This window comes from Panthera tigris, chromosome C1 (assembly GCF_018350195.1).
Source record: "Panthera tigris isolate Pti1 chromosome C1, P.tigris_Pti1_mat1.1, whole genome shotgun sequence".
NCBI classification, from domain to species: Eukaryota; Metazoa; Chordata; class Mammalia; order Carnivora; family Felidae; genus Panthera; species Panthera tigris.
Window position 1 is genome coordinate 16,995,471 of NC_056667.1, and position 12,044 is coordinate 17,007,514.

General features: G+C 41.9%; 1 protein-coding gene across 7 annotated transcripts in view; it reads right to left on the reverse strand.

The window, feature by feature from the left end:
• Window positions 1-12,044, reverse strand: part of LUZP1 (leucine zipper protein 1) — a 95,877-nt gene that overhangs the window by 24,987 nt on the left and 58,846 nt on the right. For 6 of the 7 annotated variants that reach the window (XR_006221047.1, XM_042995865.1, XM_042995869.1 and 3 more), the window contains exons 2-3: window positions 11,808-11,914; window positions 6,815-6,904 (exon numbers count right to left, since the gene is read on the reverse strand). The gene's annotated coding sequence lies outside the window, so the exon portion shown is untranslated. The remainder of the gene's footprint in view (window positions 1-6,814; window positions 6,905-11,807; window positions 11,915-12,044) is intronic. The other variant, XM_042995867.1, reaches the window with a different exon arrangement.

A 12,044-nucleotide genomic window follows, 5' to 3' on the forward strand; every position in this document is an offset into this window, starting at 1 on the left:
ACATAAACTACAGATTTGGGGCAATTATGGCGTGTGAATGGAGGTTCATCAGTTGTAACATATACCACTCTGGTGAGGGATGTTGATAATGGGAAAGGCAGGCAGGGAGTATATAAGGAATCTCTTCCCTTCCCCTTTCTTCTGTGAACCGAAAAATGCTCTAATATAAAGATTTTATTAAATTAAAGATTTAATTTTTTACAGTAATCTCTACACCCTATGTGAGGCTTAAACTTGCAAGCCCGAGATCAAGAGTTGCACACTCCACCAACTGAGCCAGCCAGGTGCCCCTAAGATAGTCTTAATAAAAAATAAAATAAAAAACCTGAAGTTTTTGGTCACAGATGAGCATGATTGTGCGAATGCTGGGGGCAGGATGGGGTTTTAAAAAGATCACTGGAGGGGCGCCTTAGTGGCTCAGTTGGTTGAGTGTCCGACTTCAGCTCAGGTCACGATCTCACAGTTTATGAGTTCAAGCCCCGCGTCAGTCTCTGTGCTAACAGCTCGGAGCCTAGAGCCTGCTTCAGATTCTGTGCCTCCCTCTCTCTCTACTCACATTCTATTCTGTCTCTGTCTCTCTCAAAAATAAACAAACATTTAAAAAATTAAAAAATAAATCATTGGAAGAGAAAAATAACTGAGAGGCAAGGACCACAGAATTGTACATTGAAAGCACCACAAATTAACAGGACCAGAGGGGCGCCTGGGTGGCTCAGTCGGTTAAGCGGCCAACTTCGGCTCAGGTCATGATCTCGCAGTCCGTGAGTTTGAGCCCCACGTCGGGCTCTGTGCTGACAGCTCAGAGCCTGGAGCCTGTTTCAGATTCTGTGTCTCCCTCTCTCTGACTCTCCGCTGTTCATGCTCTGTCTCTCCCTGTCTCAAAAATAAATAAAACATTAAAAAAAATAAATTTAACAGGACCACAGCTGGAAAAAGTGACATTAAACAAGAAGCTAAAGCCACTGAGAAATCAGAGGCAATTTGGGGAGCTGGGGGTGTAAGAAGGTGACAGCAGGACTAAGGGTGCTGGGTGTTATAGTCTGATGAGATTAGATTTAAAACTAGGGGGAAAGAGGGGAGGAACGTGGTCTGAGCCATAACAGAAAAACAGCTACCACTTGAAAGAGAATAATGGATTCATCAATGATCCCACAAGAAAACACAGGGCCAAAGGAAAGATTTGTGGAAATGACAAAAGCCACTTGTCTCCAACACCAAGATCCCTTCCACTGACTGCACTGCAAGCCTACAGCCACCAGATGGAACCCATGCACCGCCCTTAAAAATACCAAGACCTCTGAGGTTTGGGAAATACAGTCTCCCTCTCTCAGCCTCTGAGATCCTACCCTCTCCCGGATTATTTCTCCACCACTTTGCTTCCCTGGATACATCCTTCTCTAACCTCTCATCTTTGCTTCTTTTGGTCTCCCAACCTTCTCTTCCCAGTTTATATGCTTTCTCATTCTCAAAAATGGAAGGGGAGGGGTACCTGTATGGCCCAGCTAGTTAAGCGGACTTCGACTCAAATCATGAGCTCAAGCTCCGCTTCGGGCTCGCTGCTGTCAGCACAGAGCCTGCTTCAAATCCTCTGCCCACCTACCTCTCTGCCCCTCCCCAGCTCATTCTCTCTCTTGCTCTCAAAACAAATAAGTAAACTTAAAAAAAAAAAAAAACTGGAAGGGAGAGAAAGATATCATATGTTTTCACTCATATATGGATCTTGAGAGACTTAACAGAAGACCATGGGGGAAGGGAAGGGGGGAAGAAAAGATACAGAGAGGAAGGGAGGCAAACCATAAGAGACTCTTAAATACAAAGAACAAACTGAGGGTTGATGGGGGGTGGAGAGAGGGGAAAGTGGGTGATGGGCATTGAGGAGGGCACTTGTTGGGATGAGGACTGGGTGTTGAAGCCAATTTGACAATAAATTATATTTTTAAAAAATGGAAAGGGGAAAAAAAACCCTAAATTTATATATTTATATAAGAAAAAAAAACCTTTTCCCTTATTCCCATCCACTTTTCCTACTTCAAGTGCCATTTGTTTTTGGCCTTTTGCCTAGTGGTATGGTAAAAACAAACTAACCAACAAGCAAAACCCTTACCAATCTATACACAGGGTGAAGGAAATAGAGGGCTGAACTAAATACGGGCCATAAACCAATTTTAAAAGGATCTGTACTGGCACAGTAGTTACTGGAAAACAAATGATATATGATGTGTCCACAAAGTACTTTAAATCAGCTTATCCTTGTAAATATGCTAGAAAGCCATAAAGTTATACGCTTTAAAGAGATGAACTTTATGATATATAAATTAGATCTCAATAAAGCTGTTTAAAAAAAATCCCAGCTTACCCCAAACTGAAACATTCCCCTCAGCAACTCTTAGTTATACTAGTTTATACTATAGTTTTCATAAACAAATCCCATTTTCAGAAGAGAGAAATGTTAAACTCTAATATAGTCTCATCTATAAATTGTAATTCTGAACTAGCAGAATCCACAAATCCTACTGCTTATTCATTTGGCTTTTAGTGCCAATTTTATATGTTCTGTTCAAAACTCGATATGAACCAGTCAGTACACCACTAGAAATGGAAAAGCTGAGCCCAGTAACTATACAGCACATACTTACTACAGGTGTGAAGAGAAGGAGTTTCACAAACCACTACTCAAAATCCTTTCCAAGTACTTACTGCTCTCAGGATAAAGACCAAAGTCCCCAAGAAGGCATGCAAAGCCCCAAAGGATCTGGCCCTCCTACCTAGTCAACCTTGTCTTCAAACTCCATGTGGGCTCCACACTCTTGGAGCCCACAAACTTTGCACTCTATCATCTCCAGGCCTTTACTAGCTTGACTGGTAATCCTTCTCATTTCTCCAAATGCCACCTTAGACAATACCTCCTCCTGGAATCTTCTGCAGCAACTTCCTCCCCAAAATTGCAGGGCAAAGCAGGGCTTCTCCTTCTTGCTTTTACAGTGTGTGCTGTACTGGTCCATTCACAGCACACATCACACTGTATTCAAGCTGTATTTACCCATTTTGTTTCTCCAACTTGTTTCTTATTCACCACTGTATTCTCAGTACCCAGCAGGAAGCCTAGTACATTTTTAATGCGTAAAATTTGATGAATGAATGGCTGAATGGCTGGAGCCATTATTAAATGGCTTATCGGCTCTTTGGCACTAACCATTAACACAAAACAATAAAAATGATGTCAACAAGCTACTCATGGATTACAAGGGTGAAAACAATTGGCAGATATGGCAGCACAGATACCTGGTCCTGTGGTGATGCCCTAAATGACCTCATCCCAAGCCCAGTGTCACCTGTAGAGTCTCAGTCCTGGTGCTTTTCCATTTGAACTTGCCCTTCTGGGCTTTCAGGTCTATACCATATCTTTTTCCACTCCTTAGAGTTGGATTTCAGAGCCAAAGTGTAGCTAAAAGATCATTCAGTCCACTGGTTTTCAATCTGGGCTCAGCAAATCCCCTCAGGGGTCATTCGGAGCAGGGGAGAGAACAGGGAGAAGGTTTGAGCAGACTGAGCTTCAGGCTCCTTCTCTCATTTTCATCAACCAACGCAACCGATTTCTAGCTTTTTAACATACTGGGTTTCCCCAATATGACAGTAAAGAAAGAACCCCACCACTTTCGTTTAAAATAAAACCACCTTAGGAGGCCTGGGTGGCTCAGTCAGTTAAGCGTCCAACTCCTGGTTTCCGCTCAGGTCATGATCTCGCAGTTGTGGGTGCAAGCCCCACATCAGGCTCCACGCTGATGGCAGGAAGCCTGCTTGGGATTCTCTCTCTCTCCCTCTCTCTCTGCCCCTTCCCTCCCTGCTTGTGCTCGTTCTCTCTCTCTCTCTCTCAGAATAAATAAACTTAAAAAAAAACTTACAAAATAAGACCACCTATTTGGCCCAATCCCCTTACTTTAAAAATGAAGAAACTGAGATTCAGAAGTAAATACTGTGGTTTCTCTAGCAACTCAGAAAAGGTAAGGACTTTAGTCTCCTGACTATCCAGAATTCTTCCCATTGTGTAGAAACACCTGCCTGGAAACTCTTAAGCATTTTTACAAAGTGAGGAGTTCTGATTATTCACAGACCAATAACAAAAAGGTACAGAGGACAACCACCAATGGAGCACTACTGTACTGTAGACAATATATTAAGTACTTAATTCACATGCTTTCTCTCGGAACCTCAGATCTACCCTTTACTTTTTCTTAAATCACCTAAGGCTTTCTCTTCCACACAAGTATGGTAATCCCCAGGGATGTAAAGGACTTAGCAGAATGCCTTGCCCATAAGTCACAACAAGCAGTAGCTATTACTATTATTCTATTCAGTCTCCACAAAAATGTTATGGGATAGGAACCTTTGAACTCCTAATGTCACACAGCTGACAAGGAGGAAAGCCAGATGTTGAACCCAAGTCTACTTCCACAGTCCATATTATTTTGAGAATGTTACTCTGTTGGCCAAATCAATAATCTCTGTGCCCCAGCGCCCTCCTCTGAGCAAATGAACAAATACCAACCTCACCTACCACACAACAACAACAACAACAAGAAAAACAATAACAAGTTGGCTATAAAGGGCTCTGAAAAGTCCTATGCATACCTAAGGTAAGTTTCACCAGGCAACATCCTCCTAGAAATAGCCTCTCACTAAAATCAGCCCTTCTGCCCAGAGAAAACAAGAAATTTGATCAAAAATGGAGTTAGAGTGCCACTTTTCTCTAACCTTTTGGCCCTACGCATAGCCAGAGAAAGAAATGGCTTTGCTATCTCCAGGACCATCCAAAGGCGAGGGGCAGATGCCTCTCTTCCCAGTACCTCCCACATGCCCTAGTAACAGTATGTTTATCCAGATAAAATTCATTTGTAGACACCTATAGAACATCTATGATGCACCTAGCATTTTGCCAAGTGCTATAAGATTATCAAGACCTAACCCTTGCCTTTAAGTCATCAGAAAGAGAGAGCTAATTATAAAACAATAATGAAGAAGCCTCCCTGACAGTCACACACAATACAACACCCATCCTTTTGCTTCCAGTCCTCTTACCATACTTTTTTCACTTAGCACATTTTACCACTTGATGTATGTTGCACTGGAAGCTCAGAAGAAGTGACTAATTGTGCCCAAGGGTGGATTCTGGGGAAAAAAATTGTTGATATTAAACCTCAGGAATCATAGGAAAGGGAAAAGAGGCAAGGGTGGTCCCATCCTTTAATGCCAACTTGCCCTCCACACCAGTGTCTAGCTGAGTTCCCATTCACATGAGAAAGATACGGCACCAATTCTCTCTCATTCAGGGCTCCTTTCTGCCAAAGTTCTTGAACCCAGTTCCAAATGGCCCTATCTAGCATTTTGGAGGCTGGCTCTTCTTCCTGTCCCACCGGACCAGGAAAGTCTGAAATAGAACATAATCAAACTTGCCCTGCCCTTTCCCCCTAACATAGCTGTCATGATTCACACTTCCTGTTCCCAACAGTCATTGAAGATAGGGTGTCGACAAACTTTGTCTTTAGAGTTTGACAGTATCCATCATCATAAGCACGGAGTAGAATTGCTGAATCAATATGTGGTACACCTGAAACTAATATAACATTGCATGTTAATTATACTTCAATCTTGAAAAGTTTGATAGTATACATAGAAGTATACAACTTAGTTTAATAGTAAATAGTTCAGGCTTCAGAAGACCCAAGTTGGAGGTCTGTCCTTGAAGCATGAAACAACCGTACACAATGTATGAGCTGTGTTCCATCCAACTTTATTTACAAAAACAGGCAGTGGGCCCGTGGACCACCATTTGCCAACCCCTGATCAAACGGAAAATGGGAAGACTATTTTTAAGCAGCCCTCTCCCAACCATTTCTAGTCACCTGTCTTAAGCCCTTAGGCTATCCATGTCACACCACTTCCTCTTGAGCGCTTCTATTTCATTGCTGGGCCTAAATTATTTTTCCCAGCATCACAAATTCACATGTCTTAGATATGCAAACTTCAAAAGTTAGTAGCCCAAGGAGCACAGAGAGAGATTATCTAGGTGGGAAAGGAGTCAAAGACCGTCTGTTCCCACCTCCTAGTCAATGCAGAAGGTACCTCACAAGTAGCCATTTAGCTCCTGTTCAAATACTTCTAAAGACGGGAAGGACACTCATTTCTTCCCAAGGCAACTCACTCCACCTCTGGACAGCTCCAAGACTTTTTCTTTTTTTTTTTTTAAAGCACACTTAACCACTTGATTACTGTCTCTTTTTACTAGAATTTAAGATCCATGAGGTCAGAAACATGGTTTTTCATATCTGTAGCTGTTTTTTACTGCTGTCTCTTCAGCACTTTGAACAGTTTCTGGTACATAAAGGGTATAAAATAATTATTTACAGAAAGCAAAGAAAGAAGGAGGGAGGAAGGGAAGAGGGGAGAGGAGGGGAGGGAGACAGAGGGAACAAAACATCACTGCATTTGGGGAACTTTAATGCAGCAGGACTGAGTGAAGAGGCACAAGGGGAGGAACAGAGCAGGTAAGGCCAGAGTGCAGACAGGGCGCAACACAGACACCCTTGAAATCTCACAGCAAGTGCACAGGCTGAGGTGGTGGTGTTTCAGGAACAAGTTTAGGATTGCGCTCTCACCCCTATCCTCTTCCTTCCAGCCTCCTCCACCCCATTCCCATGGTGAACATCTTTCACAGCAGGACCTGTTCTCTCAAGCTTTTTCAGACAGCCCCTCCCACAACAATATGCACCCCCGTAAGCTTTGTAAATACTTCCATCACTGTACCCATGATACTTACTTGGTCATATAGCTGTATTCCTCTACTGGGCTCTAAGTTCGGAGAGCAGGGACTGTGTCATCTTTATTTTCCTGACGTGGGCACTGAATACTGTGATGGAGCAAGGCAGGAACCTTATAAATGTGTGGTAGATTAAATGAAGGTTAAGTCTGACTGTATCCTGTACTGACCAAACTACATCTAAGGAGTTTTCAGATCTGGGTACCCCATTCAAGAAAGCACTTAGCCTTCTCTCTCAAAAATGAATAAACATTAAAAAAAAAATTTTTTTTTTTTTAAAAAGGCAGCCGGCGGTGGGGAGGGGAGCGCCTGGGTGGCTCAGTCGGTTAACCATCTGACTTTGGCTCAGGTCATGATCTCACAGTTCGTGGGTTCGAGCCCCGCGTTGGGCTCTGTGCTGACAGTTCAGAGCCTGGAGCCTGCTTCAGATTCTGTGTCTCCCTCTCGCTCTACTCCTCCCCCACTCATGCTTTGTCTCTCTCTCAAAAATGAGTAAACATTAAAAAAAATTTTTTTTTAAAAAGAAAGTACTTAGCCTTTATGCCAAAGGTTGCAAGTGCAAATGCCAAAGAGATCAGGCCAATAATGTTAATGATGACAGGGGCCTGGTCACACAATAGCTAATGGGAGATCATGTTCTACTTTTATATGAATCTCTTATATGTAGCCAACTCATTCAAAAAGGAAATAAAACGGACGCCTGGGTGGCTCAGTTGGTTGAGCATCCGACTCTTGATTCCAGCTCAGGTCATGATCCCAGGGTGGTGGGATTGAGCCCTGCTTCCGGCTCCATGCTGACAGTGTGGAGCCTGCTTAAGATTCTCTCTCTCCCCCTCTCTCTCTCTCCCTCTGCCCCCCTCCCCTGCTCATCCTCTCTCTCTAAAAACAAATTAAATAAATTAAATAAATAAATAAATAAAAAGAACACCCTGTACAGACCCTCCAAAACACACTACATGCCTACAAGTGGACATGGGAAGCAAATTTGCAAGCTGCTTTGAACAAACGGATTTAAGCAAGAGAGCAACACAATCAGAACTGCATTTGTGAAAGAACATTCTGACATGACAAACTAGGGAGCTATATTACAATAGTCAAGGCAAGAGATAGAATAGGGGCCTGAACTAAGACAGTAGCAATGGGGTAAAGGGGTGGGGGAGGATTTGAAAGATGACCTGGTTAATCCAGTTTTAATAATGAAGCTTAAGACTGCATGAGCTAATCTGGCAGTCACGCTACCAGTGTGTAGTTTCCGTGATTTTTTTTTAAATAAACTGCTATTAAATCTAATTTTAATAACTTAAGTATAGAACTTATTTCTTAGATCTTTTGTAGGCAGTATGGTACAAAGATTAAAAGATTACAGACACTGGAGCCAAACAAATTCAAACCTTGATTTTGCCACTTACTAGCTATGTGTCCTTGGATAAGTTACCTGACTTCTCTACGCTTCAATACCGACCTTAAAGGGTTACTGTCAGTGTAAATGAGTTAATACGTGAAGTGCTTAGATTAGTACCCAGTTCATCTTAAGTGTTATGTAAGTTTTAGCTCAAATTATTTACTATTTTTCACACTTTAACTTGAAAGTTAGTTTCAATCAGTAGTTTCAATTGTCTAAATATTTCTACACATTCCAGCTCAGAAACATTCACTGTAAATATGATAGGCACATCTTTTCTGTATCTTCATCCAAACTTATGTTCAAGCAGTTAAACAAAATATAACCAAGAACAGCTATCCAGAATGCCACAAAAAACAGCCCCTCTTGATAAACGTTGATCCATTATTGATACTTCTACAATACGTGCATGCAAGCCAGCCCAAAATTTTGTCTTGGGATCGCATGCGAAAATGTTAAATACCTAATTTTAGCAATTAGGATGTGTTATTTTTTTAGCATATTCCTGACCACCCAGCCTAGAATCTTCTCAAAACTGGACTGTCCTGATATACATCAAAATGTTATGTAGTAATTATATAGGGGTAGTTTGAGTTTTTTCCCTTTAATCTTTACTTTCTATATTTCTATAATAAACTTGTCCTGCTTTTATAGTTTAAATAAAATCAAGGCAGAGCTTAAAGAAAACAAAGAATTGTTATCAGTTAACATAACTTACTTAGTGAACACAAGTGGCTTCTAGGACACACTGTGTTTTCATCCTTTGCTCAGTCAGTTTTAGAATTTAACCAGGGATCACTGTCAAGTTTCCAATGATACCCTCAAACCCATGTGACCTAGATGTTAAGTCCAGATAAATCAAACAACTCTAGGGGCACCTGAGTGGCTTAGTCGGTTAAGCATCCGACTCTTGATTTTGGCTCAGGTCATAATCTCACAACATGTGAGTTCAAGCCCTGCATCAGACTCAGCTATCAGCACAGAGACCACTTCAGATCCTCTCTCCCCATTTCTCTGCCCCTTCCCACACTTGCACACTCTCTGAAAAATAAACTAAACAAAAACAAAAACATCTCTACAGGGAGAATTAGTTGACCATACCTTCAAAATATGTCCAAAATCCATTACTTCCTGGCTATGCACCCTACGACCCTAGTCCAAGCCATCATCCCTCCCCTAGACTATACTGATCACTGCAAAAGTGGTCTCTACGCTTTACACTGCCTACCTTTCCCCACCTTCCCCCACCCCCCAGTCTATTCTCCCACAGCAACCAGTCTAAGCCTCTCAAAAAATAAGTCAATTTGGGGCACCTGGGTGGCTCCATCAGTTGAGCATTTGACTTTGGCTCAGGTGATAATCTCACGGTTTGTGAGTTCAAGCCCTGCATTGGGCTCTCTGCTGTCAGCGTGGAGCTTGCTTGGGATTCTCTGCCCCCTTCTCTCTCTGCCCCTCTCCTGCTCATGCACTCTCTATCTCTCTCAAAAATTAAAAATTAAAAAAAAAAAAAATTAAAAAAAAAACTAAGTCAATTCTTGTCACTCCTCTACTCTGACTCTCCAGTGGCTCCCCCATCTCATTTAGAATAAAATGCACTCCAAAGGTCTTACACTAGCTCTGAGCACCTACCTACTCTGGGTCCCGCTGCTTCTCTGCCCTGACTCCTACTACTCTTTCCCTACCACTCCACTGCAGCCCCACTGGCCTCCTTGTGAAGGACATGACAAGTCACATCATACATCGGGGCTTTTACACTTGTTGTTCCCTCTGCCTGGGATGTTTTTCTCCCAGATATCCCTGGCTGGATTCCTCACCTCTTTCAGAACGGCTTAAATTGTCACCTCATCAGAGGCCTTCCCTGATCTTACATAAAGGAGCAATGACCCCAGGCTCCCTATCACTTGACTACCTTACCCTGCTTTTATTCTTCTGGGCACATATCGCCTAGTGGACATTATTTATCTACTTACTAGTTTATTTGTATCTAGTTACTCTCTTTTTTTTTTTTTTTTTTAATGTTTCTACCCTTCAGGATATAATCCTTGAGAACAAGGACTTTTTCTGTTTAGTGCTATATTAGCATTTTGTTTAGAGCTGGCTAGCTCTAAGAACTGTACTAAGCATGTAGTTAAGTGGTCAATTTTTACCATCAGAACATAAGCCCCAGTATATATAATAAAATACTCTATGTACAATAGGTACGTGTAATGAGTTTTGTTGAAAAAAATGATTACCCGCTCTGTCAAATTCATGAAGTCTATTAGAAAACATTGCTGCTTAACTACAGAGAACAAACTTAGGCTAGCTGGAGGGGAGGTGGGCAGGGAGATGGGTTAAATGAGTGATAGGTACTAAGAAGGGCACTGTTGTAATAAGAACTGGGTGTTATATGTAAGTGATCAATTACTAAATTCTACTCCTAAAACTAATATTACACTATATGTTAACTAACTAGAATTTAAATAAAAACTTGAGACATACAAAAAAATTGGTGCTTCGATAAAGAGACTATAACACCATCAGAAAGATCAATGAACAAATGATTGTTCACACTACCCAACCAGAAATGAGTGTCATAACCCAGTTCCCTGAGGTAGGAAAAATGCCCCAGGGAAAGGAATAGAACAAGAATCCTGAACCAGTTAACAGAGTTTGCCTCAAAGTTTCCCACCCCTTTAAGAGCCTGAGCTATATCTAATGTGCCCCTTTCCCAGGAGGGGCCACCCTGACAGTGAGAGGCCTTGCTGAGATCCCTTTCCTATGTCCCACCACAACCATCCCTAGAACCCAGTTCCCAGACTCATTTTGCAGCTGCCCCATTGCTTTGCCTGTCCAGAGAACTTTTCTCTAGCTATTAACCAGCTACCACTGGTGACCAAAACCACTAGGTAAGGGCCTCTGGCCATGCACTGTGCGAGCTGCTTCTATTTCATTAGTGCTCTCCACCTTGGTCAACAACAACCAATAAAATAACTGGCACACAGAATCCAGAAAGGCTAGGAAAAGGAGCTAGTTGTCAATCAAAAGGATCTTTCATTTGTTTATTTTGCTTTGCTTTTTAAAGATTAAGTCACTGTCTCAACCAAAAAAAAAGTAACTTTCTCAAAAGAAACATTACAGTACAACGAAAATAACCCAGGGTTGAAATCAAGTCCTCCCATTTACTCCCTGTGTGAACTTGGAAGTTCTTTAACTTCTCCAGGTTCATTTCCTCATGGCAAAAATAACAGCACTTACCTCATAAGGCTGGTGTAAATGCTAAGGGAGATAACATATGTCAAACAGGACCATGCCTGGCATACAGTAAGTATTCAATAAGTGGTAGGTGCCTGGCATACAGTAAGTATTCAATAAGTGGTAGTGAGGCCTATTTCTGAAAGTTGTTGACCAAATGCAAGGTTAGGCTGGCTGGCTGGCTGGCTGATTACATCAGAAAACACATTAAGTACTTAGCACTGTGTTTGGTTCATAATAGGTCATCAACAAATATTAACTTTTCTCCCTTTCCTGCAACGCTGCACAAATTGTAGAGACTTCAGACACCATCCAATTCTATCAGTGTGGCCAGGTTTTGCTGTACAACATACTTACCATTTAGGTAATTTAAGCTTTCCGTTAATGCTTCTGGGGGCTCTCCTGATACTTCGCTGTCTTAGAAACAGGCACTCACTATCTTTCAATGGCAGTTGCCTCTTGACCTGGACAGAATATAAACAGAAAGTAAGAGATAGGTAAAATGTGAATTGCACCAAGACCGAACTGAGGGGAGAGAAGACTTTCCTTTTCCTATCAGATGATATGGTCTCAAGGGAGACTACACAGTCTTTC